Consider the following 22,703-nt stretch of genomic DNA (forward strand, 5'->3'; position numbering starts at 1 on the left):
GGCAGATGATGAGAGGGAAGGCATCTTGGCCATCTTCTGGTCACTGTGTGTGTGTGTGGGGTAGTTGTGAATATTCTGCATTGTGCAGGGGGTTGGACTAGATGACCCTGGTGGTTCTTCCAACTCTATAATTCTATGATTCTATGAAGACTGAAGGCCAGCATCACCGACTGGAGTCTATGCTCCAGGGAAAGGGCGGAACAGCTAGAAAACAGTACTTCCACAAGCCAGTCTAGGAAAAACAAGCAAACAAAAACCCAAGGGGATGCATTCATCCTGTCCAGTTCTTGGCAAAGGTTGTGCTCTGTGGTGACCAAGGCAGCTTTCATCCTAAAGCAAGGTTAAAAGTCTGTAAAGGATCTAAGTCAGGGGTGTCGAACTCAATTATTATGAGGGCCAGATATGACATAAAGGTCACTTGGACTGGCCGTGCCATGCCTCTCCAGCCCAGATCGAGAGTGGGGGGTGGGTGGGGTGGCTGCCCCAGGTGGCTCACAGGCCGGATAAGAACTGTCAAGGGGCCAGATCCGGCCCACGGGCCTTATGTTCAACACCCCTGATCTAAATAATACCATCCAGTAACCCCTAGAATTGGGTTGCCGCCCTGTACTTGAAGACCTTGTCCAATTGAAGCAGATGTGTATACCAGGCAGGATTCATTGGGAGATTATTTCATCAGACACCTACTTGCCCACTCCCTCTCTGGCAGCTTTTTAAAAGCCAGGCTGGGCAAGGGTTGAATGGTCAAACTTTGAGCCTCACCTCCCCAAATATGTTGTCCTCATAATCAGGCTGCACAAACTGAAAAACATTTATCACAATGGGGTGAGTGGATGGCCTAGAGAAGGTCCAGTATACATTAACAGAAAATAGGTGTATGTTAATATATTTTGTTACAGATATATTGTACCTGAAATGAGCACCAAGCAGTACAAGGCTGTCAAAGCTAACTGATTTTCATAAAGAGTGGCTGGAGAACGGCATGACCCTTGTAAAAAGAATTACGGGCAATATAAACGTAAGCACAAGATTTTGTGACTACTGAGTTTAATGGTGATATACCTAAAATGTTATTGAGCTGACCCCCACATCTTTGTAACAGTGTCTTTCACAGGTGCTTATACTTTACTGAATGGCCAGTACGGCTACACTTAACCCAAATCTAGTACCACATCTATCAGTTTTGCTATTCTTCCCCCCCCCCCACAATATCTTTATATGGGAATGCTGTGAATAAGTCCATCAGTTCCTAAATTCTGAACAAGCCCTTCAGAATTGATCACTCTCAACATAGGTAATTCACCCTTGTCCAGGTATGGTGGGAACAGTGCTATAGTGCCTATGAGAGCCAGCATGATGTAGTGGTTAAGAGCGGAGGACTCTAATCTGGAGAACCGGGTTCAATTCCCCACTCCTACATGAAGCCTGCTGGGTGTCTTTGGGCCAGTCACAGTTCTCAGAACTCTCTCAGCCCACGCAGAGGCAGGCAATGCCAAAGCGTCTCCGAACATCTCTTGCCTTGAAAACCCTACAGAATCGCCATAAGTCAGCTGTGACTTGATGGCACACACACGCACACACAAGTCTATAAGTATAACCAATTGCACACACTATAGAAACAGGAGGGGGTATACTTCCTCTCGCCTAGGTTTGGCACTTTATAACTTTAGAGTCTGGTCAAAACACAAACATGCATGTACGTGTTCAGACTTGCTTGGAAGCTATCTAGAAGGATTATGTGCTTCTGTAAGCAACTCCCCATGTTTTCTTGAGGACACCAAACTAAGACTTACAATCCTGTACGTAGTAGCATGGCTCTTAAGTCTTAATTTTTAATAAACTTCCATGGGGTCAGGCAGAGAAACTTTGGGAAACATTGATTTAGGGATGCATTTACAATGCTGTGTATGCCTTGAATTCATTAAGAATATCTTGGGCTATTAGCTGTTTGTCCTTGAGGCTGCCAAGTCCTTTTCAAGATCACTTATCCGTATGACATAATTGGCGGATTGCGTAGATCAACGGTTTGCAGTGCATCACATTTCCATCAATTATTTCTGAAGTTAACTGGGGTTGCCTTATCCTGTTTGTCATAGAACAACCCCCCCCCCAAGTTATCCTTCACTGGCTACTGTCACCACACAACCATTCTCAATCTTGTTTTGTGAAGAGCAGAATGGTGGGCGTTGGTGCACATAACCACATATATGCCTCTTTAAAAACAATATTTGAATAAAATTCAAAGGGTGTGTGTCTGAAGCTGAGGGATAAGACTAAGGGTCGACTCACTTGTCAGTCTGGCATTCAACCTGCTGGTGAGTATGTCTTTGCCATCTGTTAGGTAGCCACGTTCACAGGCAGTTAAAGAACCTTATGAGGTGGCTGAGGAAAGCCTAAATCCCTACCATTACACAGCTTTTTTAAAAAAAAAATCCCATCATCGTTTATGAAATATTATTGTGCTTTTGCGCATGAGCAGACAAACTGAGAGGAGAAAGTCTGTATGCGTGATTTGATTTGCTCAGTTAGGGCGGGGAAAAAAGCTGGCCGAATGTGCTTCCTCCACTGCTCCTTTTGTTCTTTCTGCACCACCGAGCTTCATTCTCCGACATGGCAGGACAGGTCTTCATGCGACTGTGGGCTGTAGACAGAAGAGCCATGTGGGAAACATGCCCACAGCCAAAGACAGCATTCAGTCTGAATACACCGAATTCAGATGAAGCACCGTGACTCAATCGGTCGGCAAAGTAGGTCAGTGAGAACACTTTGAAGGAACGAGTGCAAAGCTTAGGCCCCAAAGTAGCCTGTATTTTAAGCAGAAAGAAGTCGTGAATGTCATGGTTGCTAGAAACGATCTTATTTTGCAGGTTTTGAAAAGTTCTTCGTCAAGCAGAGTAGCACCACAATTTCCGAAAATGATTTAAATCCTCTGAGAGAAAATTCAGAAAGAAATAAAAAAGTTAATTTGTTTTAATTCACCTAGTACAAGCTTTAAAAGGTAATTTGTCATTTCTGGTTTCAGAAAATGATACTGATACTGCTTACGGGCATGGATGCTATATAAGAGTAATGGTATGGCTTATACAAAATGACATAACAGGAAATTGAATGCCACATTCTTTAGATCAGTTTTGTGCTTTAACATCCTAGTTTTGTTTTGCCTACGTGTTTTTATTGCCTATCCATATTTATGCATGTCAGAAACTTTCCTCTTGGCTACATCAGAACTGCAGTTTATCTTCTCCAAAAAGTGTGCAGGGGTTTTCTCAGGAGCAAAATGATGGTTTCTGAAAAAACTTGCCATTGGCTATAGCAATCTGAAGGCCATTGCCAGGTTAGAAACCAGTGACCAGAGACAGTTTAATAACCAATGTAACTTGATACGGAATGCTTGAGCAGGCAGGCAAGCTGGAGGAAACTGGGATGGAGGAGAGAGAGATAAGACACTTCAGGGTTGTTGTTATGTTTTTTTTTTTAAGGTTGCTGCTGGAATTAATACTTGGGGAAATATCTGCAACACCACTTCTCCGTTGCAGAGTGCTCCAAATAAGACAGTCTGCTGCTTTTCGAGCAAAGACTAGCAGAAAATCCAGTTTCTATAAGAAAGTTTCTTTTACAAAAGAAAACTGGGAAGGAGTCCTACAGAAATCAGACTGAATAATTAGATCTATGTCTTGGCACCAACCGAGGTTATGCTGTCAGTGCTGCCACCCATGTTCTGGTTGTGTAAGGTTAGAGAGATAGCTTTGGTCTCAGGAAGATGATTTCGATGGGACTTGCCACTTTTTTTTGCCTGCACTAAATACAGGCCAAAAGGAAATGCCACTTATTAACTGTTTAGGCTGAAAGTATGCAGACCGATGCTAGCGAATGGTCTTTCTTCAATCAGACCAGCCAGCCAGGTGTAGCGGTTAGTCTAAGTTAGGTGCTGTGGAACACGGGCAGGAGGATGCTGCTGTAGTCATCTTGTTTGTGGGCTTCCTAGAGGCACCTGGTTGGCCACTGTGTGAACAGACTGCTGGACTTGATGGACCTCTGTCTGGTCCAGCATGGCCTGTTTTATGTTCTTATGTTCAGGAAGACCTAGGTTGGAATCCGTTGCCCAAAACCTGAGGCAGACACATGTAGGTGTCTTCACAAAATGTGTCTGCCATCATTTCTAGGTATCATTTTAGGCCTGGGAATACACTGGCTTGCTCTGGCACACCCCTTCCCCAAAGGAGTTAGAAAGAGAGACCCCTCTAATAAGCAAGAGGAGAGAGAGACCGAGGCAGCAGTTGATGGGGGCTGGAGAACACCTGGGACTGAATCAATGCTTAAGGATGCTGCAGAGGATGGGGGTGAACGAACGTTGCTCGGTTGCTGTGAACTGCATACGTGGAGAGAGGGTAGACATGGGGCTGTGGTGATGAGATAGAAGGAGAAAGAAGGAGGCTGGAACAGGATGGTGATGTGGGATGGTGTTTGCAAAAAGCTGTGGGAGGCTGTTGGGCTGGATGAAATGTTGTGGGTGGAGAGAGGTGCATAGGGAAAGGAAGGGTTATGATGTTCTGGAGTTATGATGGAAGTCAATCTGGAGGAGTACATTCAGGGATGCCATAATTGACCCCATCTCCCATGTACATGCACCTGTTCACACCCACAAGCATTGCCAGAAATTGCTGCTGAAAAATGTACATCCTGAGTGAAGCTTTTAATTGAAAGAACGCCTTTTTTGAAGTTGCCAGGAACTTCAGTGTGCAATCTCTGGCATCAACAGAGCCATACTTCTGTATCTTCCAATTGCTGATCTCAAACTGATGAGTTTATAGAATATTTCAATATAAGTTATCAATCACTTGTGCACAAGAATATGCTGGCTGTGTAAATCGTTCACATTTTACTCTTCAAAAATCATGGGGCACAATAAAACTGTCACAAAAATAAGTCTTAGGAAATTTATTCATTTTACTTCATTGGTATCCTGTTTTCCTCCCCAGTGGGAACTAAAAGTGATGTATAACATTCTCCCGTATACAGTTTTATCCTCACAACAACCCTATGAGGCGGGATAGGCTGAGAGTATATGACTGGCCCAAGGTCACCCAGCGAGTTTCCATGGCTAAATGAGATTTGAACCTGGGTCTCTCAGATCCTAGCCTTGTCAGGGTCTACCCACTACACCATGCTGGCTTTCTGTTTTACATTGTTTGGGCACAGCTGTATCCGCTAGGCTCTTGCAACATTAACTACAACATTTGTTGAAAGAGCTGAAGAGTGTGATGTGGCAGGCAAAAAAAAGCGGGGGAACTTTCTAGATTGTCAAAAAATGCCTGTTACATCTTTATGCAGAGCTTTTGCCACCTGACCCAAGCCCCAGGGAAGGGGGTCAACAGAAATGGGACATGGTAGTGAATCACAGTGGGCAACTGCAGATGTTAGACATTTGAAGTGCAGCCTTTTACCATTTCCACTGAGGATTCTGCTTTTCCACCGCTATGAAGCAGCATCATAGCATCACAATGTCCTCAGTTTTAATGTAGTAAAGGGAAGAACTCGGTGCCTGAAAGCAATATTTTGAAAACTGCTTTTAATTTGTGCATTGTTTTCTTGTATTCTGAGACACTTGATCATAAATGGAACATTGGTCACATGTCGTGCTGGTAAATAAATAGACTTCCTTTTTTTCTTGGGTGGCTAGAAAACTCATATGGCTCTAGACACTAGTAGCCTGCCACGTAGCGGGACTTTTGTAAAGCTCAAATGATCAATTCCTCCAGCTTTACACCTGGGCTAAGTGCCAGCCTGTAAAACCTAGGGGTCTTGGAGGCATCCATCTAAGTAGCATGGTTCAGTAATTTCATTCCAAAGACTTTGAGAGACTGAGCTTTGTCCACAACTTTAATGAGAATGAAATGATGCAGAAGGCAGGGAGGTGGGAAAGACACCCTTTTATTTATATAACCTGTGTTCACAGCCTGGAAATTCGGCTCTGCTTTTCCTTCTCAGCCCTCCAGAATCAAAACCAGCTGGGTCAAGAAATATGCCTTTTGTGGAGGTCGGGTCTTTGTACTTTCTGGAAGGTATCTGAAATTCTGATTAAAGCATTTATTTCAGTATTTTTAACTTGCCATTTCTGTTAGGGAAATAGAAACCTGGTCAATTCATTTGTTCAGTCCAGCAAGTTTTCTGACTTCCCCCTCTCAAATGGCTTAGTAGTGAGATAACCCATCTATGTATTGTTCTTGTCTTCTTTCTCTGTTAATGCCACCTTTATCCAGTGTGCCATGACCGTGAAGGCTAAAATGGCGTTATCCGGATTTAATAAAAGTCTGGGCCCACACTGTACAACTTTCTGGAATTCACGTTGCCACTCACCTAAATTTCTTAGACAGCAGCATTAAGGTGGAATGAGAAATGGCTATTGATAATGTGATATCTAAGGCATAACACAGTGTCAAAGGAGTTGTAAGAGATTACTCTTGCAGGTTGAGGAGTTTGGGCGAGAAATATTGCCCCAGGATACTTTTACATTTATTGCATGCTACACTTAATCTATATTTTAGCTTGGTTTGCTGAACCGTACTATGTTAACATTTTAATATACAGATTCACAAAACTCTGTGCCAAAGCAGGCTTAACAGTGGGAGATCTATGAACGTTTTAATATTAATAGTAGTTTAGAATCAGGACTACAATGCAGGAAGGGGAGTATAACCCTGTGCCAATTTCCCGATGCCAATTGCCTCCCCACAAGTGAGAAACATAAAGCTGTCCCATGGTGTATGTTTTCCTGTATGGGGGCAAACAGAAGCTGTGGGAATTTCCATCAGGAAAACAGCAGGAGGGGAGTGAGTTAAACTTACCTCACTTGGTGCCAATGCTTCACTCTGAATCAGGCCAGCATGGCGTAGTCGTTAAGAGTGGAGAACTAATCTGGAGAACCAAGTTTGATTCTCCACTCCTCCGCATGAGCGGCAGACTCAATCTGGTGAACTGGTTTGTTTCCCCACTCCTTCACATGAAGCCTGCTGGGTGACCTTGAGCTAGTCACAGTTCTCTTAGAACTCTCTCAGCCCCACCTACTTCACAAGTGCCTGTTGTGTGTGTGTGTGTGGGGGGGAAGGCTGTTGTAAGCCGCTTTGAGACTACTTTCGGTAGAGAAAAGCGGGGTATAAAAACCAACCCTCCTTCTCCTCCTCCTCCTTCTGTTGCTATTAATATATTTTTAAAAATTGGAAATCTGCTCACAGACCTCTCACTGTTATAACTGCTGCGTCTTTCAGGTGAAGGAATGTGTGTATAGCAAAATCAGTAACCTATATCTTTATTCAGCTCCATTTTTTTTGTATTGATATTAAGCACCTTTCTTGGATATTTTTGAATGGAAATATGTGGTGACAGAGGTGTTTTATACATGGTCGCTTTAACCTCCTTTATTCCCCGTTTCAGCCAGCATCAAATTTTTCAGTATGCACGATATCTCATTCCTTGGAAGCTCAATGCTGTTTTGACGCAAACTGAACCTGGCTTTTCCCATTCCTCTTCTGGCCCGAATTAAACCATTCATCCTGGCTCATTCTGGAGTCATAGAGTGTGCATACTGCGTTGTCGGGTTGAGCTTCCCCGCACCATCATGTCCCACCCTTTTCCAACCCCCTCCTCAAAGCAGCATGCCGCTGGTTAAACAGGGGAAAACAGAAGATTGGCTTCTCTCACAGCCAATCACAAAGCAGTGTGTAAAGAGGCAGGGATACAAGTGCTTCCTGCTTCCTGATACCTCAGAGCGCTTTCTGAGCAAAAGAAAGCCTTTTTTAAAACAAGGCTTGGATCCCCCCCCCTTCTTTCAGGTAGCTCCATTTTTTGTTTTTATGTGGCAGTTGGGTTTTGGGGGGAAGGAAATCTTCTCTCACTGGGAGCACTGCGAAGTAAGCCAATAACAGAGCAGCATTTAAAGGGGTGGGACTTGATTTGAGTTTGGGATACTGTTTTTCTGTATTTGTGGTTTGATTAGCACACAGTTTCGTCCCTGATCATTCAAGCCAATGCACACAGTTTCTCCCAACCCGGTTTACTTTAATGTGTGATGAACCCAGGTCCAAGCAGGGAGATCCAACCCATGCATGAAAGACCAGAAATACTTTAAATAAGTAATTCTCCCATAAAAAATATGGTATTACCATGTCCTACTCCAAACTTGTACAAGGCAGACATCCCCAATGACTTCTTAAGCAATTGCCTCTTCTCCTCGCCTTGGGAAACTTGGTCTTTGCTGTCTTCTGATGTCCGTGGAAACTTACAGTGCAACCCTAAAGAGATTTACTCCAGTCTAAGCCCATTCATTTCAATGGGCTTGTGTGTGTGATTTTGCTGTCAAGTCATAGCTGACTTACGGAGACCCCGTAGGGTTTTCAAGGCAAGAGACGTTCGGAGGTGGTTTGCCACTACCTGGCTCCGCATGGGCTGAGTGAGTTCGGAGAGAAGTGTGGCTGGCCCAAGGTCAGCCAGTAGGCTTCATGTGAAGGAGGGGGGAATCAAACCTGGTTCTCCAGATTAGAGTCTGCTGCTCTTAACCGCTACACCACACTGGCTCTCAATGGGCTTAAACTGGAATAACTCTGCATAGGATTGTATTGATAGTGTCCTGCTGCTGTATAGTGCTCTTGATTTGAAGAACTTGATTTAAAGAACTGCCTATGGCATGGAAATGTCAGCTTTTCAAGCCTCTTCATATTTGCAAACTGACTAGTTCTTAAAGGTAAAGTAGCTGTATGATTCCAAGGCACTGCTTGTTCAAAAGTCTCTTGAGAAATTCTGCCAGCCCATAGAGGTGCTGAAGAGTCTGCCATAAAAAATCTTATTTTTGTTGTTGCTATTGTTGTTATTATTAAATGCCATCAAGTCACAACTGGTGGCAGTCTGTCATGGGGGTTTTCAAGGCAAGAGATGAGTAAAAGTGGTTTTCCGTTGCCTGCCTCTGCATAGCAACCTCAGCCTTAGTGGCCTCCCATCCAAGTACTAACTATGGCCAACCATGCTTAACTTCTGAGTTCTGACAAGCTCAGGCTAGACTGTGCTATTCAGGCTGCTAAAAAATTTCTTACCTAAGCACAAATGAAAGATGCCCTAATAAACCTGAATAACACTTTAAAGCAATTGGTAGTTATCCAGCAGATACATTCTGCCGGTGTATTAGGGGTCTCCATTCACTTTTAATGCTTTCTTTTCCAATGCCACTAATGGGTTCTAGATGCCTTCAGGTTGCCCAGCTTTTATTGGCTGATTGGCTTGAGGCAGGCGGTTGGTCAGGTGGTTATGATGCTGCCTGAGCCACTCTCTATTTGTATCGTACAAACTGTTCAAACTTACATCATAACTACAGAACCTGATGGCATACAGGAAACCCTGAGGGATCACAACAGACTGATCTATGATGATCTCGATATGGCAGTGGGGGGAAGTGTGCAAAGTTGCATGGATGCATTTTAATACAATTTAAATTTGCTGACCTTTCTCATTGATGTTTCGAAGCATTACATGAATAGATATGGTGACCTTTAACTGACTTCCAGAATGATAGGGCCATGATTTTAAGATTATGCTGACTGATTATCATCCTCTCAGCCCAGGGTCGCCTCGGTTATAGCTTAGTAAAGCCTATACATTGAAGGTTCTTTCTAAACAATTGAGAGTATATGGTGTAGTTTCAAGATTGCTTTGCCTCTGTTATCTGTGTACATGTCTCACCCCAGATTATCTGAAAAGTGTATATATGCCTTTAAAATGGTAATGGAGGCTGACAGTTATAGTAAGAACTTTGGGATTTGGGACAGAAACTTTCAAATCTTGCTAAACCTGAAAGATTAACTAGTAAATGTAGTATGTTCTGTTCCCTAAGCTTAGATAAGTGGCTTCTTTAGGGAGTCAGACCTGTGAATGCTGCTCTTTTCTGTCCAAAGCCTGCAAGTCTGAATTCCTCCCTGCCCCTGTTTAGAATGATTGTATGCGCTGCCGCTGCAGGCTAAGGCAAGCAGAGGAACAAAATGTGGTTGAAAGACTCTGCCTGCAGTACCTTGACAACTGGAGATAGCGGCGGTATTGGAATGAGCACTGGTACTTCCTGTTCGAGTCTTGAATGTGCACGGTATATGTACAGGGCAGAAATATAATCCACATTTTTTTTTTTTTTAAGTATTAAACTTTTGGGATTTTCAGGTAGAGCAGAAGAAGGAACTCAGTCCCCGTGGCAATAGTCCCGGCCATCAGTGAGCGTGGTTCAATATTATTTCTCTGCACTGGTGGGAGTGCTACTGGCACAGGAGATAATAAAATGAACTGTTTCATTCCCCGGCACTGTCAGGGCTGACAATGACGAGCACTAGGGGGGGAAAGTTAATTAAAATCTATGAAAGAGAGCCAAAGCAACCTTTAAAGATAGTGCAAGGTGGGCAGTGTTAATACAACAATTTATTAATGGAGTAGGCAGCTGCAATCAGTATTAAAAATTACTTGAGGCTTTTTATGTTTTAGCAAAAGCTACTAATTAAAGAGAGCAACGACCTGTGAGATTGGCCATGAAAACCATTAGCCATCTGAATAGAACTCCAAAGAAAACATTAGCTGTGGAGGTTTCTCCCGACTGTATCTTACCGTCACACACATTGAAAATTGTTTCACTTTATTAGTTATTTCCCCCCCTTCTATACCAGTTGCCTGTTTTTAATTTTTAATATTAAAATGAAAAGTGAATTTTTAATTCTCATTAATAACAAAGGGATTAATGCCAAAGCGAGAGTAATCCTTGCATTTATTCATAAGCTTTTATAACATTGTGACAGCTGTTTTAAGTCATGTGTCTGGTTCTGAGTCTCTGAACTAACCCCACCCAATTGTGTTATGAGAGATTGTTGCTGCCTGTGTATTGTCACTGAATGGCTTCAGATATTCTACAAAGTGCTGGAAGAGGAAGTGAGAGTAATTCATTCAAAAATAGAAGCTCCTTGTGTGACCATAATGGTTTCACAAGCAACCAAATGGCAGGCCTCAGCATATATGTTGATGCTGGATTTTGTTAGTATGGCTCATGTTGTCCTTTATTGGTATGTCTAGGGCTGCCAGCCTCCAGTTGGTGGCTAGAGATCTCCTGCTATTACAACTGATCTCCAGGCAACTGAGATCAGTTCCCCTGGAGAAAATGGCTGCTTTGGCAATTGGACTGTATGGCATTGAAGTCCCTCCCCTCTCCAAACCCCATCCTTCTCAGACTCCACCCCCAAAATCTCCAGATATTTCCCAACTCAGAGCTGGCAACCTTAGGTATGTCCCTTACTAGTGTGGACAAGAAATGTGTAGTGTCTGGGGATGGGGTAAGGCTTGAGGGCTGGGGAGTCCATGGATAAATGAAAGGTCTCTCATCTACTGAATTACATATACTAATGTGGTTAATATTCATAGCAGACTGGTCTAAACCTCCAGATTTTCAGAGGAAACCTTAAGAGTATGTTTCATGTTTATGCCAATGGTGCAAACTCCAAAAAAGCATATGAAATACTCCTGAAATTTGGTTTCAATCTCCAGATTTTAAAGCCAGTCTCATAATCCTGTGGCCTGATTTATGACAAGCTGAACATTTGGATATTCCGGTTCTGCATACTTCGCCTGGAACTCTTACTTCATGTCTTTTGAACATCAGAGAAGCATACAGTTCTAAGAATCATTTGTTCTTCCAACACACTTGTAAAACTCGTTGACAGCACATGCTCCTAATGGTTTTAAATGTATGCCAAGTACTCTTTCATTTACATTTGTTTGAAGCCAATTCCAGCACTTTCATTCTGAACCTTTTTCGTGCTGCTGTGGTTGTAGGTATCCCAGTACAGTCTGTGCAGACCATCGACCTATTGCTGATCCTCAGTATACAGCAGTTCTTCAGCACTTTCCAGAATTAAGTTGCTCTGACTATATTTCACCCTCATTTTGCCACCGAATTACTCTGTAGACTGAAGCTCCAAACGGTATTAGTATAGCACAAAAGTTGACATTGATTGCCCGAACACATGAAGCTGCCTTATACTAGCTCTGTTCACAAGTTACAGTGAACAAAGCTCAACCTGTGTACAGTGTGGCGGTGGAAAGTGCCGTCAAGTCACCACCAATTTATGTGTAGTGTCCCTGGACTTCCTTGGTGGTCTCTCATCATAGTACTAACCAAAGGCAACCCTGCTTGGCTTCTCAGATCTGATGAAATAGGGCTATGCACAGTGTACACTTGATTGTTCTTTTCATGTGCATCCAGTAATTCTCATGTTACAGTCACCACATGTGATGAACATGTGATTCAACCCCCCCCCCCCAATTTATCCTGGTAGTGGTCCCCGATTTCATTCATAAAGTAAACACATGTTGGCTCTTTCTTACAGAAAGGAAATGGGGAGGCATGATATTTTGTTATTTTATGTAGGTGGTTTTAGTTTATGAACATTTAAAATAAGATATTGTGTTTTTAAGCATGTTGTGATCCGCCCTGAGCCTGGCATTTTGCTGGGGAGGGTGTAATATAAATTAAATAAATAAAACAGATGTACACGTGTACAGATACAGCGTATGTGCATTCACTGTAGCATGTAAACAGGACACAGGGCTACTGGATCAGACCCTGGGTCTATCAAAGTCAGTGTTACACTTGCAGCAGCTCTCCAGGGTCTCAGGAGGGCCTAGCGTGCCTACCTACCGACGTTCTGCCATTACTGTTAGGTTTGCTGAGAGCTAACTTTGGATGCATGTCAGGGCAAATGTGATGACCTTTATGCATCAAAGCTGAACCCCCCCCCCCCCGCCTGCCTTTCATGTTCCTGTGGCCTGGCGCTTCATTAAAGCGAAAGGAGAATGCTTGTTCGTGTTTTGTTTTTTATTTATTATGGGCTCTAAATCTTGTCTTATTTTCAGAAGGTTCAAGTTTTTAGTATTGTAGGTGCATATTGATGATGTGGCTAATGTGATTTTACTTGAGAATGTTCAAAAACCTCAATGTATGAAAGCTTAGCGAATGAGAATAAAACTGACAGCATCAACAGAAAATTTCATACATTGCCAGGACACTGTGCACAAACTCTTTAGTGGTGATGAATCTGAATTTCATCTGAAGTGTCTTGGATGTTGCTTGGCCAATAAGCTCTCCATGTATATACTGACCACAAAATTTGCAAGGTGGTTTTCATTTACTTACTTCCTACCTTCATGTGAATCTGCATGATTGCCTGTGTTCATCCATATTTCTGTATTCAAGTAGCATTAACCCCAGTTCAAAAATTGTTCATGACTCTGAGTGGCAAGTCCCTCCTTAGTATACCCTGCTGCAGCCCACCACTCCTTTGAGGGTGGTACCCAGGGCTGCTTAGTATGCAGTTGTCCGGAGTCCGCCTCTGCTTTCCCAGACTTACCCAGGAGGTGTTGGGATAATGAGGATCCATTCCATACTAGGGGCTTCTCAAGGGAGTAAACGTTGGGACAATGAGGATCCATTCCATATTAGGGGCTTCTCAAGTGAGTAGATGTTGGGATGATGATGATCCATTCCATATTAGGGGTTTCTCAAGGGAGTAGATGTTGGGACGATAAGGATCCATTCCATACTAGGGGCTTCTCAAGGGAGCATGGACTCATGGGATGAGCATGTAGTCAGCCGAGAGGCCTGGCCCCACCTTCATCCCATAGAGGCTGTTCCCATCCAGCTGTCAAGGGGAAGGAAATGTGAGGCATGATACCCTCTGTTAAGGCCAGCTGGGTCTGGTTGCCCTTGGAGAGGGTTGAGGATTTCCCCATTAGCAAGGACAGGGCTCTCCGAGGTAATTTCCCAGGTGACGTCACTTGCTTTGACAGGTTCGCCACTCAGAGACATGCCATTACAGCATGGAGCTCTTAAACGGGAGCTCAGACAATCAGGGGGAGGTGAGTGGCTGCCAGGTATCTGATAGCTAAGAGACAGCAGGTAGAAGGAGAGCAAAAAGGGTAAATTGACGTGACTGAAACTCTTCCCTCAAATTTGTTCCACCCGTTCTAAGGCTGACTTTCCCGGGGAGTGGATCTCTAGAGGGTGCTGCAGCACCCGAGAGAACCCCCAACTCATCCCTTCCTCACAGCAGTGTAAGAAAAAAGTATGCCTTGACATGTGCTGCAACTGTTTCTTTCGCCATAAAATACACATTTGTACTACATTTCAAAAACAACACCTTGTATTTCTCCCTTTCCCCCTTCCTTTGTTCTTGGCCTCTTCGCCAGTTTATCTATGCTCTGTGTCAACCTTGTAAGAGCTCAAAGATGTGGCTGACTAGGATCAAAGTAAGGATGAGAACCCTGCCTTGTCTTTTTCTTTCTATCTTGGATTTGAGTGGTGATCATTTGATGCCTCCTTTTTGCCAAAACATTGGCAGCATGTTAAGAGCTGCCAGGTCCTGAGAGGGCTTTTCTACCTCGCAAGAGTTTCATAGAAGGCAGAATTCCAGGGTTTTTTTTGGGGGGGGGGGCATTTCCATTGTATATCAACTGTGTATAAGAATTTTATAACTGATTTTTATACGTAGCCTGTATTCTAGGCCCTGTGTTTTAAACAATTTTACTGAGTAGACCTTGCAATAAATGTAATTATTTTGTTATATTGTATAGTAGGGCTGTGTATATCAGTAAACCCAAGCTGAAAATAAATCAGAAAATCGCCATTTTGGCTTATTTTCGGCTCGGGTTTACCAGAAAAAACAAACACACTTGAATCAACCAAGCCAAATAGGCGATTCCTGGAAAAAGCTGAATAATTATTCGGCTTTTCTGGTTTGGGGGGGCATTTTTGGAGGTAGAGTTCCCAAACTCGCAGCTTAGCTTGAAGGGACTCTTCTTGCACAACCCCCAACGTTTGGTGAAAGTTGGATAAGGGGGTCCGATTTTATGGGGTCTGGAAGGGGCCACCCCCCCTCCATAGTGAAACATTGCAAACGCCCAGGCTAGCCTGATCTCATCAGATCTTGGAAACTAAGCAGGGTCAGCCCTGGTTAGTACTTGGATAGAAGACCACAAAGGAAGTCCAAGGTTGCTATGCAGAGGCAGGCAATGGCAAACCATCTCTGTTCCTCTCTTGCCTTGAAAATCCTGCTGGGTTGTCATAAGTTGCCTGCAACGTCGTGGTACTTTTCACCACTATGTGCCATATTTGCCCAACAGGAAGACAACACTTATTGTAAGATAACCTTCTTTTAAAAAAGGTTGTGCATGAAAGCAGAATTTAAGACGACCACCATCCTCTCTTTGCCTCAGTGCCTTCTGGTACTAGCCTGAAGGTACCAGGGGCAGAGAGCAATGGCCGTCAGCTGGCTGATCCTGGGGCTGGAAGCAACCCTAAGGAATCTGATAGGGGGAGGCTCCCCTTCACCTGTTTTTGCAGGTGATCCAGCAGAGAAAGGCTGGGCCCTGGATAAGCTGGCCTGCAGGGCTACAAAGTGGTCTAGCTGATAGGTGGGACCAGAAGACCTGGCTGGAGAGGTGCGGAACATGCTCCATCCTTTCAGCCAAGTTGCAGTGGGAGCCCCCCACCACTCAGTTGAGTTAATTACCTGAACATAAGGTAACCCACCTCCATTTTTATAAAGCCACAAAAGGGTTAAAAATCATGTTTTATTTTGGGTAAATATTATATTTAGCATTTTTCTGATTGCACCAAATTTTTCACACATATCCGCTCTTGCACATCTTTACACTTTTTTGGATCCGTGGTGCTCCCTACACTGATGTAAATGGAGAAACTGCTGCATTCAAAGTACAAAGTGTGGCTTAAAAAGAAGAAGTTGGGTTTATATGGGGCTTCTGCAGCTGGATTGATAATGGCAAGAGGTGCTCTCTTTGAAGATGCATCTCCTAAGCACCCAAATGTCTGATTTTCCACACTGATGGGATAAATAGAACTAACTTGTACAGCATAACGAAAATAATTTCTCATTCAGTACAAAGAAGAGGGTTAAAAATGCATGCACCAGATTAGCTGCTGCTAGAGTGTAGGAATTTATATGCAGAATTTGAACGAGTTTCGAATTCATTCCAGGTCTGTTACCAGCTAATGCTTGCTCAGCTCCTCTTCCAAAATGAATAGGTATTTTCCATTCAGGTCCTCGTGAGCAGCTGTTCCACATCACAAAGTACGATATCGCAATTGGCACCCTTTTTAGCAGCCTCAGCAGAGAGGTTTATGGATACCAAATTGAACTGCTTCTTCATCAGTTCAGATCACAGAAAGGAGCATATTAATGTAAGCGCAGGGTAGCGCCTATCTATGTCTCTGTTACCCAGCACATAAAGGAGCCCATTCTCATAAGGGCTTTAATCTGACTCTGTTCATTAATAATAAGTTTCACAGAAAAAACAGAACTTAAAAAAAAAGAAACAGCCACTCTCAGTGACCTGTACAGTAGCTTCCCACATAATCAGGATATACAGTGGACTCTGAAAACCTCATTGATTTAGTATTTGGGAATTTGTCTGCTGACTGTCGTGTTGTTTCAGTGTCTGAGACAAACCACAAAGAGTATCTCTTCTCCTGGAATGTGTTTTTTTTTCCTTCTTATTCTAACCCACAAGTTTCCTGCTATGATTTCTGATCCGGAGAAGATTGACGCCAAGGTGGGCTAACATTTAACTTATTCTGTTGTGCACCGGCTGGTGGCAGCAGACCAAGACGAGACGCTGTGAGGTTGTCTTTAATTATACTCGGGAGCTGAAAGCTGTAACCCAAGGCTGGCTCCTAGAGCACTGGCCATTTTGAGTATACTGTAAGATTATGTAAAATATGATCCTCTATTTTCCACGCAGACTTTTGCAGTTGCTGTTGATTTTGGGTGAATTGAAAAATAAAAAAAGATCGGCTGAAGCACATGTGATTGTTTTGAATAGCTCCAGCTTAAACAGCGGTTTATTATCATAGTGCTTGTTTTTTATTGGGATAATAAAATAGGAGAATGTGCTGACAAACGTTTTAAGTTCCTGTTCAGTGGCTGTCCTTTTCAACTCCTCACCGATTCATCATGCTTTTCTAAATCTTGATCTGGTTTGGGGGAAGAACCAACCCACACTTAAGGTTGCCTCTCTCTGCAGATGGATACATAGAAAGACTACCTTGTGTTTGATAGCAGTGGCTAATTCTTGGCTAAGCTGATTCAGATGCAGGACAGTCTTTTTACCATAAGCAGTAGAAAAAAGCAAGAGTCTAGTAGCACCTTAAAGCCTAACAACATTTCTTGGCAGGTTATGAGCTTTTGTGAGTCACAGCTCACTTCTTCAGAACCATAACCACAATCTTATTCTTAGTATTGAATGAAAGTAGCAGCCTATTCATCAGACTTGTAGCTGCAGCAGGGCATTTGGGGGCAATACTCCATCTGATATATGGATTGCCTCTGTTTGCAGTTTTTACCCCATCACAAACTAGTGGATATACTAGTGGAGTGGACCTGTTCATGGAGGAGAGGGGTGGTATTCATGGCTACTAGTTAAAATGGATACTAGTCATGATGCATACCTATTCTCTCCAGGATCAGAGGGGCATGCCGAATATATTAGGTGCTGTGGAACACAGGCAAGATGGTGCTGCTGCAGTTGTCTTGTTTGTAGACTTCCTAGAAGAACCTGGTTGGCCACTGTGTGAACAGCCTGCTGGACTTGATGGGCCTTGGTCTGATTCCACATGGCTTTTCTTATGTTCTTACTACTTGATCTCTTTCAACTAAAGATGCTGGGGCCTTCAACCAGGGACCTTCTGCATCCAAAGCAAAAGCTCTGCCATCAAGCTATGACCCTGCCCTCAGTCTCAACCCCTCCATCTTCAATATAAATATTATAATACCGATTCCTTTTCATGGTTTGTGGTAAAGTTTACAAGAATAATCTGTGTGAAAGGCTTTAAGCGCTCAGGAAAAATCTTTGTAAAATGGCAAGTAATGATCACAATTGTAATGATCTGCTTGTGGGCTGCACATGCTTTTCTGTGTAGGAATTTTGTAATATTTGAAGGAACCATCAAAGGTTTTAACTGGAAGAACACAAAGTAATCTTGTGGTGGTGTACAATGTGCTAAGGAACAATTAGAATTGGTTCCTAGTGGGGTAAGGAAGAAGTGGAAACGTGACATTTTTTGCCTTATGTGAATCGGACATGGCATAATGTTAGAATTAAATTCCCTAAGGAATAGTGAAGTAGTAGATGTAAATCTCATGCTAAAATCACCTGCTTTATTTGTGGTGATGCTATGTTTTAAGAAATTTTTCAGTTGCAGAAAGCATTGCATGGTCTTCAAAGGTATCAGAATTTCCTCTTCTCAGGATACTTGGATGCTTATCTGTAGTTCCTCAATGAGAAACTTAATGTGGTAGACAAGTTCTTTCAAAGACAGCTTACCCACCACTGCCAATCGACATAAGGGGGTATTGGATGAGGTCTAAGTAATTGTCCTATGTCACTTGGGTAATCTGTGAAACCAACAGACCTGAATGTGTGCTCTAGGATGTGTCCCAGTGTCATGGGCAAATGCACAAATGAAGAAAGAATATAGGATTTTCCCATTCGAAATCCATATAGACTTCATATGTAAGGAGAAAACAGGTTTTTCAGAAGCCTGACTCTCAAAAGAAATGACTTAGCTTAAATGTTTAGTCAAGGAGCAGCAGTTCCGTCCTTGACTGATTGCCCTCTTAGAAAGACGCTTGTTTCTGAGGATATTCAGAGTGACCTTGAAGCCAGCAAGGAAGCTTCCAGGATGTTCTCCACTGAAACGCAGGCAGCATCAAAGTGTTTCTGACTTTTGCTCTGTACTCTGATAACATTTGCTGACTGTGAGCAATGATGTAATGAAATGTCACAATGTGATTTTATGTGAAGTTTTAAGTCCTTTTAAAGTTAAGAAGGTCTTTCAGAGGTAAGAAGAGAGTCAAATTTAACCGTATTCTTAACATGAAGATAATGCTGGGAAAAGTTATATTTAAAGAAATATCATAAAGCCATAAACTGACTGTTTAATACATGGCCAGGTCAGCAAATGACTTAACAGATAATCCTTACAAGGTGAGAGCAGCAACGCTTCTGCTCGAAGTTCCAAAAGTCCTGATGCACTGGAACCAATCTCAAGATCAGATCCTACCAATCACCGTCAAGGGTAGGGAAGGATACTGATCATGAAATGTATATAAGGAGGAACTTCCTAGCCAGGAGTTAGCGTTTCTAACAAGTTGATAATTGTTGACTTGAATGGATCTCTCCATCCCTTACCTGGGATGTAAAGACTTTGAGCCTTGATTCTTGCATGGATTGAGGCTCTCAGACCTTACATATGGGTTAAGTTTTTAGCCTAAAAAGGGTCTCTCTGAGTATTCAGTCCTCGTGTGCTCTGAGTACTTACAGATATCTCTAACATTTACAGGTCTTACTGTGAGACTGGAGAACTCCCTAAAAGGGAAGTTCTTTTCAAGATAGCCAGCCCTTGCTAGAACTGGATGTCTGAACTGAATGCCTGCAGACTTCTCCATCTTATGAATAAGATGGAGACTCTTAGAATCCATCAACCTTTGTGTGGAGTCTAAGAGTTTAGATCTTTCCATAATTAATATGGAAACACTGAGATCTCATTTATTCTAGCAGGGATTAATGAGTTCTCACTAAGATCTATCTAGCCTTGTATAGGCCTCCCAGTCCTGACAGACATGGAGACTGTAAAAACTATAGCTCCCTTCACACAGGTCTCTTCAACCCTTCAAAGAGTTGAAGACACTAGGAGCTTGTACTCTGAGCATGCATCAGAGATTTGTCTAGCTAACAGAGAGAATTCTGAACATTCTCTGAGCATGAGTCAGAGATCTCTCTAGCTGACAGAGAGACCTCTGCACTCAGTTCTTACACAGAACTCTGACATGCACATGGCTTTAAGCTTTGCATAGCTTTCTAGTTCTGACACAGCTAAAGATGGCATGCACATACATATAGATCTCCCTGATCTTAACATAGATCAGAGGCCTTTCATAGGCTAAAAACACTTTCTCTAGGGTTTCATGAACTTAGTCCTGGCATGGACTGAAAATATACTTTAAGGGCTCATGACTTCAGCTCTTACGTGAACTCATGGAACCAGAGATTTCTCTAACCATTGCATACATACACCAAAGACATTTAAATACTAAAATAACACATAGAGGACCAAAAAGGTTCAAATATCCTTAACATGAATTAGGAACTTTTCAGATCTCTCTAGGCCCTGCCGTGCTGGGGAGGTTTGCAAATGACATGACTAGGTGAAGAATGTCTTATCTTCTATGATGTTCTAGGTACTTTGAATTAAGATGCAACTAAATCAGATCTTATTCATTGCACTAACCATTTTTTACAAGATTTCTGTAACTTATATTTCCTGAATGAAATATTATTACTGGTTTAAGATTTGAACTCTCATATAGAGGAATAGAGATTGTTTAAGATTACTTGCATACATGAACGTGTTTAAGACTCATAATGTCTGAACTTTGTAACCATTTACATGCATATATATTATGTAAAATAAACTGTATATACATTCACATCCTTTTCATAATTTATTGGAGCACTTCAAGAGAAAGCTTACTTCGGTAAGAAGCACTGAGTCCTGTCTAGTAGGCGTCTAACTGAATAAGATAACATACTTCTTCTCAGGAAGGGGTCCATTCTAAGAGCATAGGCACTGAAAAGCATTGACCCGCTTCACCAGAATCTTCTGCAAGGCTCATGATGTTTTTGACAGAAAAAGTAGAAGATTTGGAAATGGAACATCTGGAAAACACTGTCCTAGAAGATAGTTAGATGCTGTATTTTTCTCCCCAGAGAAACACCCCAAATTTATAGCACTTCTGGGAATGGTTTAGATGAGGGAAGCAGCAGAGGATAAAATAGTTCAACCTCCCTTCCCTTGTTCTGCTTCCCCCTCCCATCAAATCAGCAACCCCCACTGGCTACTTTTCAGTTAAAAACAAAACACAGGGGGTCTCCGTCACGGATAGGATTCCCAGGTGCCCGCTAACAGCGGATAATCTCTTGTAAATTCCTTCTACTGCCCATTGACACTCAGTTGTTTGGTGGGTGGAAGCAGGCCCACTGAAAGGGAGGGGGAGCAACTGGTGTCCGCACATGATGATGTCACTTCTATAGAGTTTTGGGACAAGCGCTAGAGTATCGCTGTATTGTGATGCCGGCACTTCCGCATTGCACCAGAAGTGACGTCATTACCTCGACCCGCCTCCTAACATCTCCTGTCAGTTGCCGTGGATCTCCCACATTATATCTAGTTAGAGTAGCTACAGCCTTTAGTGTGTTGCTACTACAGTCTCATTTGGGCACTCGTTAGTTCATCTCTTCATTTTCCCCTTCTTGATTGGCGCCTGGCATAGATTTTAATGTTTAAGTAGCTGTTTAAATGTTAATATTTTTTTCTGTGATTAAAATGCATGCTTGCACATGCCTCTGAAATTAAGTACATGACAAGTTATCCTTTCCTTTCTTTCTTAGTTAGGAGTAAAGTTTCCACAAGCTATACTTAGGCTTCTGCCTTAAATTCTGGTTATTTTAAAGAAAATTATACCTCTTGTGATTTTTCCCTCCCCAGAATGAGATGTTTACATCAGCTGCACAAATATTTTTGCAATTCTTCCCGTTGCTCTCCTCTTCTCTCACTCACCTGTTCTTTCTTCCTCCCTTCCCCTACCCCCTAACATCTCTACTGTGGCCACTCTTGACACTTCTTCCATTACATAACCAGCCAGGACAGCCCCAGTCAGACTTTTTTTAACATCAAGAAAAGAAGCAGTTTGCAGGCGGTGGCTCATTGTACCTTAGTCTTAACGGGTACCGGCTGGATATTAGGAATTTTTTTTTACAATAAGAGTTGTTCGACAGTGGAATCAGGTACCTAGGGAGGTGGTGAGCTCCCCCTCTCTGGCAGTCTTTAAGCAGAGGCTGGACAAGCACTTGTCATGGATGCTCTAGGCTGATCCTTCATTGAGCAGGGAGGGGTTGGACTAGATGGCCTGTATGGACCATTCCAGCTCTATGATTCTATGATCAGCATGGTGTAGTGGTTAAGAGTCGTGGACTCTAATCTGGAGAACCAGGTTTAATTCCCCACTCCTCCACACGAGCGGAGGACTTTAATCTGGTAAACCGGTTCGTTTCCCTACTCCTACACTTGAAGCCAGCTGGGTGACTTAGGTCTAGTCACAGTTCTCTTAAGAGCTCTCTCAGTCTCACCTACCTCACAAGGTGTCTGTTGTGGAAGGGAAGGAGATTGTAAGCCGGTTTGATTCTCCTTAAATGGTAGAGAAAATCAGCATATAAAAACCAACTCTTCTTCCTCCTCCTCATCTTCCTCCTCCGACTTCTCCTCCTCCGACCTGCATTCTTGTTACACTGTCTGGAGAAAACAGCACAGGGCTATTACAGCTGTTGAGATAACACGGCACCAGTGGGAGAAAGATCTCTCAGTCGAAACAAAACGTTGTGGGTTACCGCACTTTGTATTCCCAGCGATGTATTAAGAGTTTGAAAATATTATAAAAAAATACTGTTCGCACTTTGTTTGGCCCCTTTAGCTGTGAAGACATCTTCCAACCATTTATTAGCCCTGGTATCCAAAAACCCTTTTAAAGCGATGTTTTTTATAACATTTTCAAACTCTTAAT

The 22,703-nt window shown here is 42.8% G+C and overlaps 1 protein-coding gene across 1 annotated transcript in view; it reads left to right on the forward strand.

The window, feature by feature from the left end:
- Nucleotides 1-22,703, forward strand: part of CEP128 (centrosomal protein 128) — a 195,931-nt gene that overhangs the window by 126,957 nt on the left and 46,271 nt on the right. The gene's annotated exons all lie outside the window — the stretch shown is intronic.

Source organism: Euleptes europaea, chromosome 6 (assembly GCF_029931775.1).
Source record: "Euleptes europaea isolate rEulEur1 chromosome 6, rEulEur1.hap1, whole genome shotgun sequence".
NCBI classification, from domain to species: Eukaryota; Metazoa; Chordata; class Lepidosauria; order Squamata; family Sphaerodactylidae; genus Euleptes; species Euleptes europaea.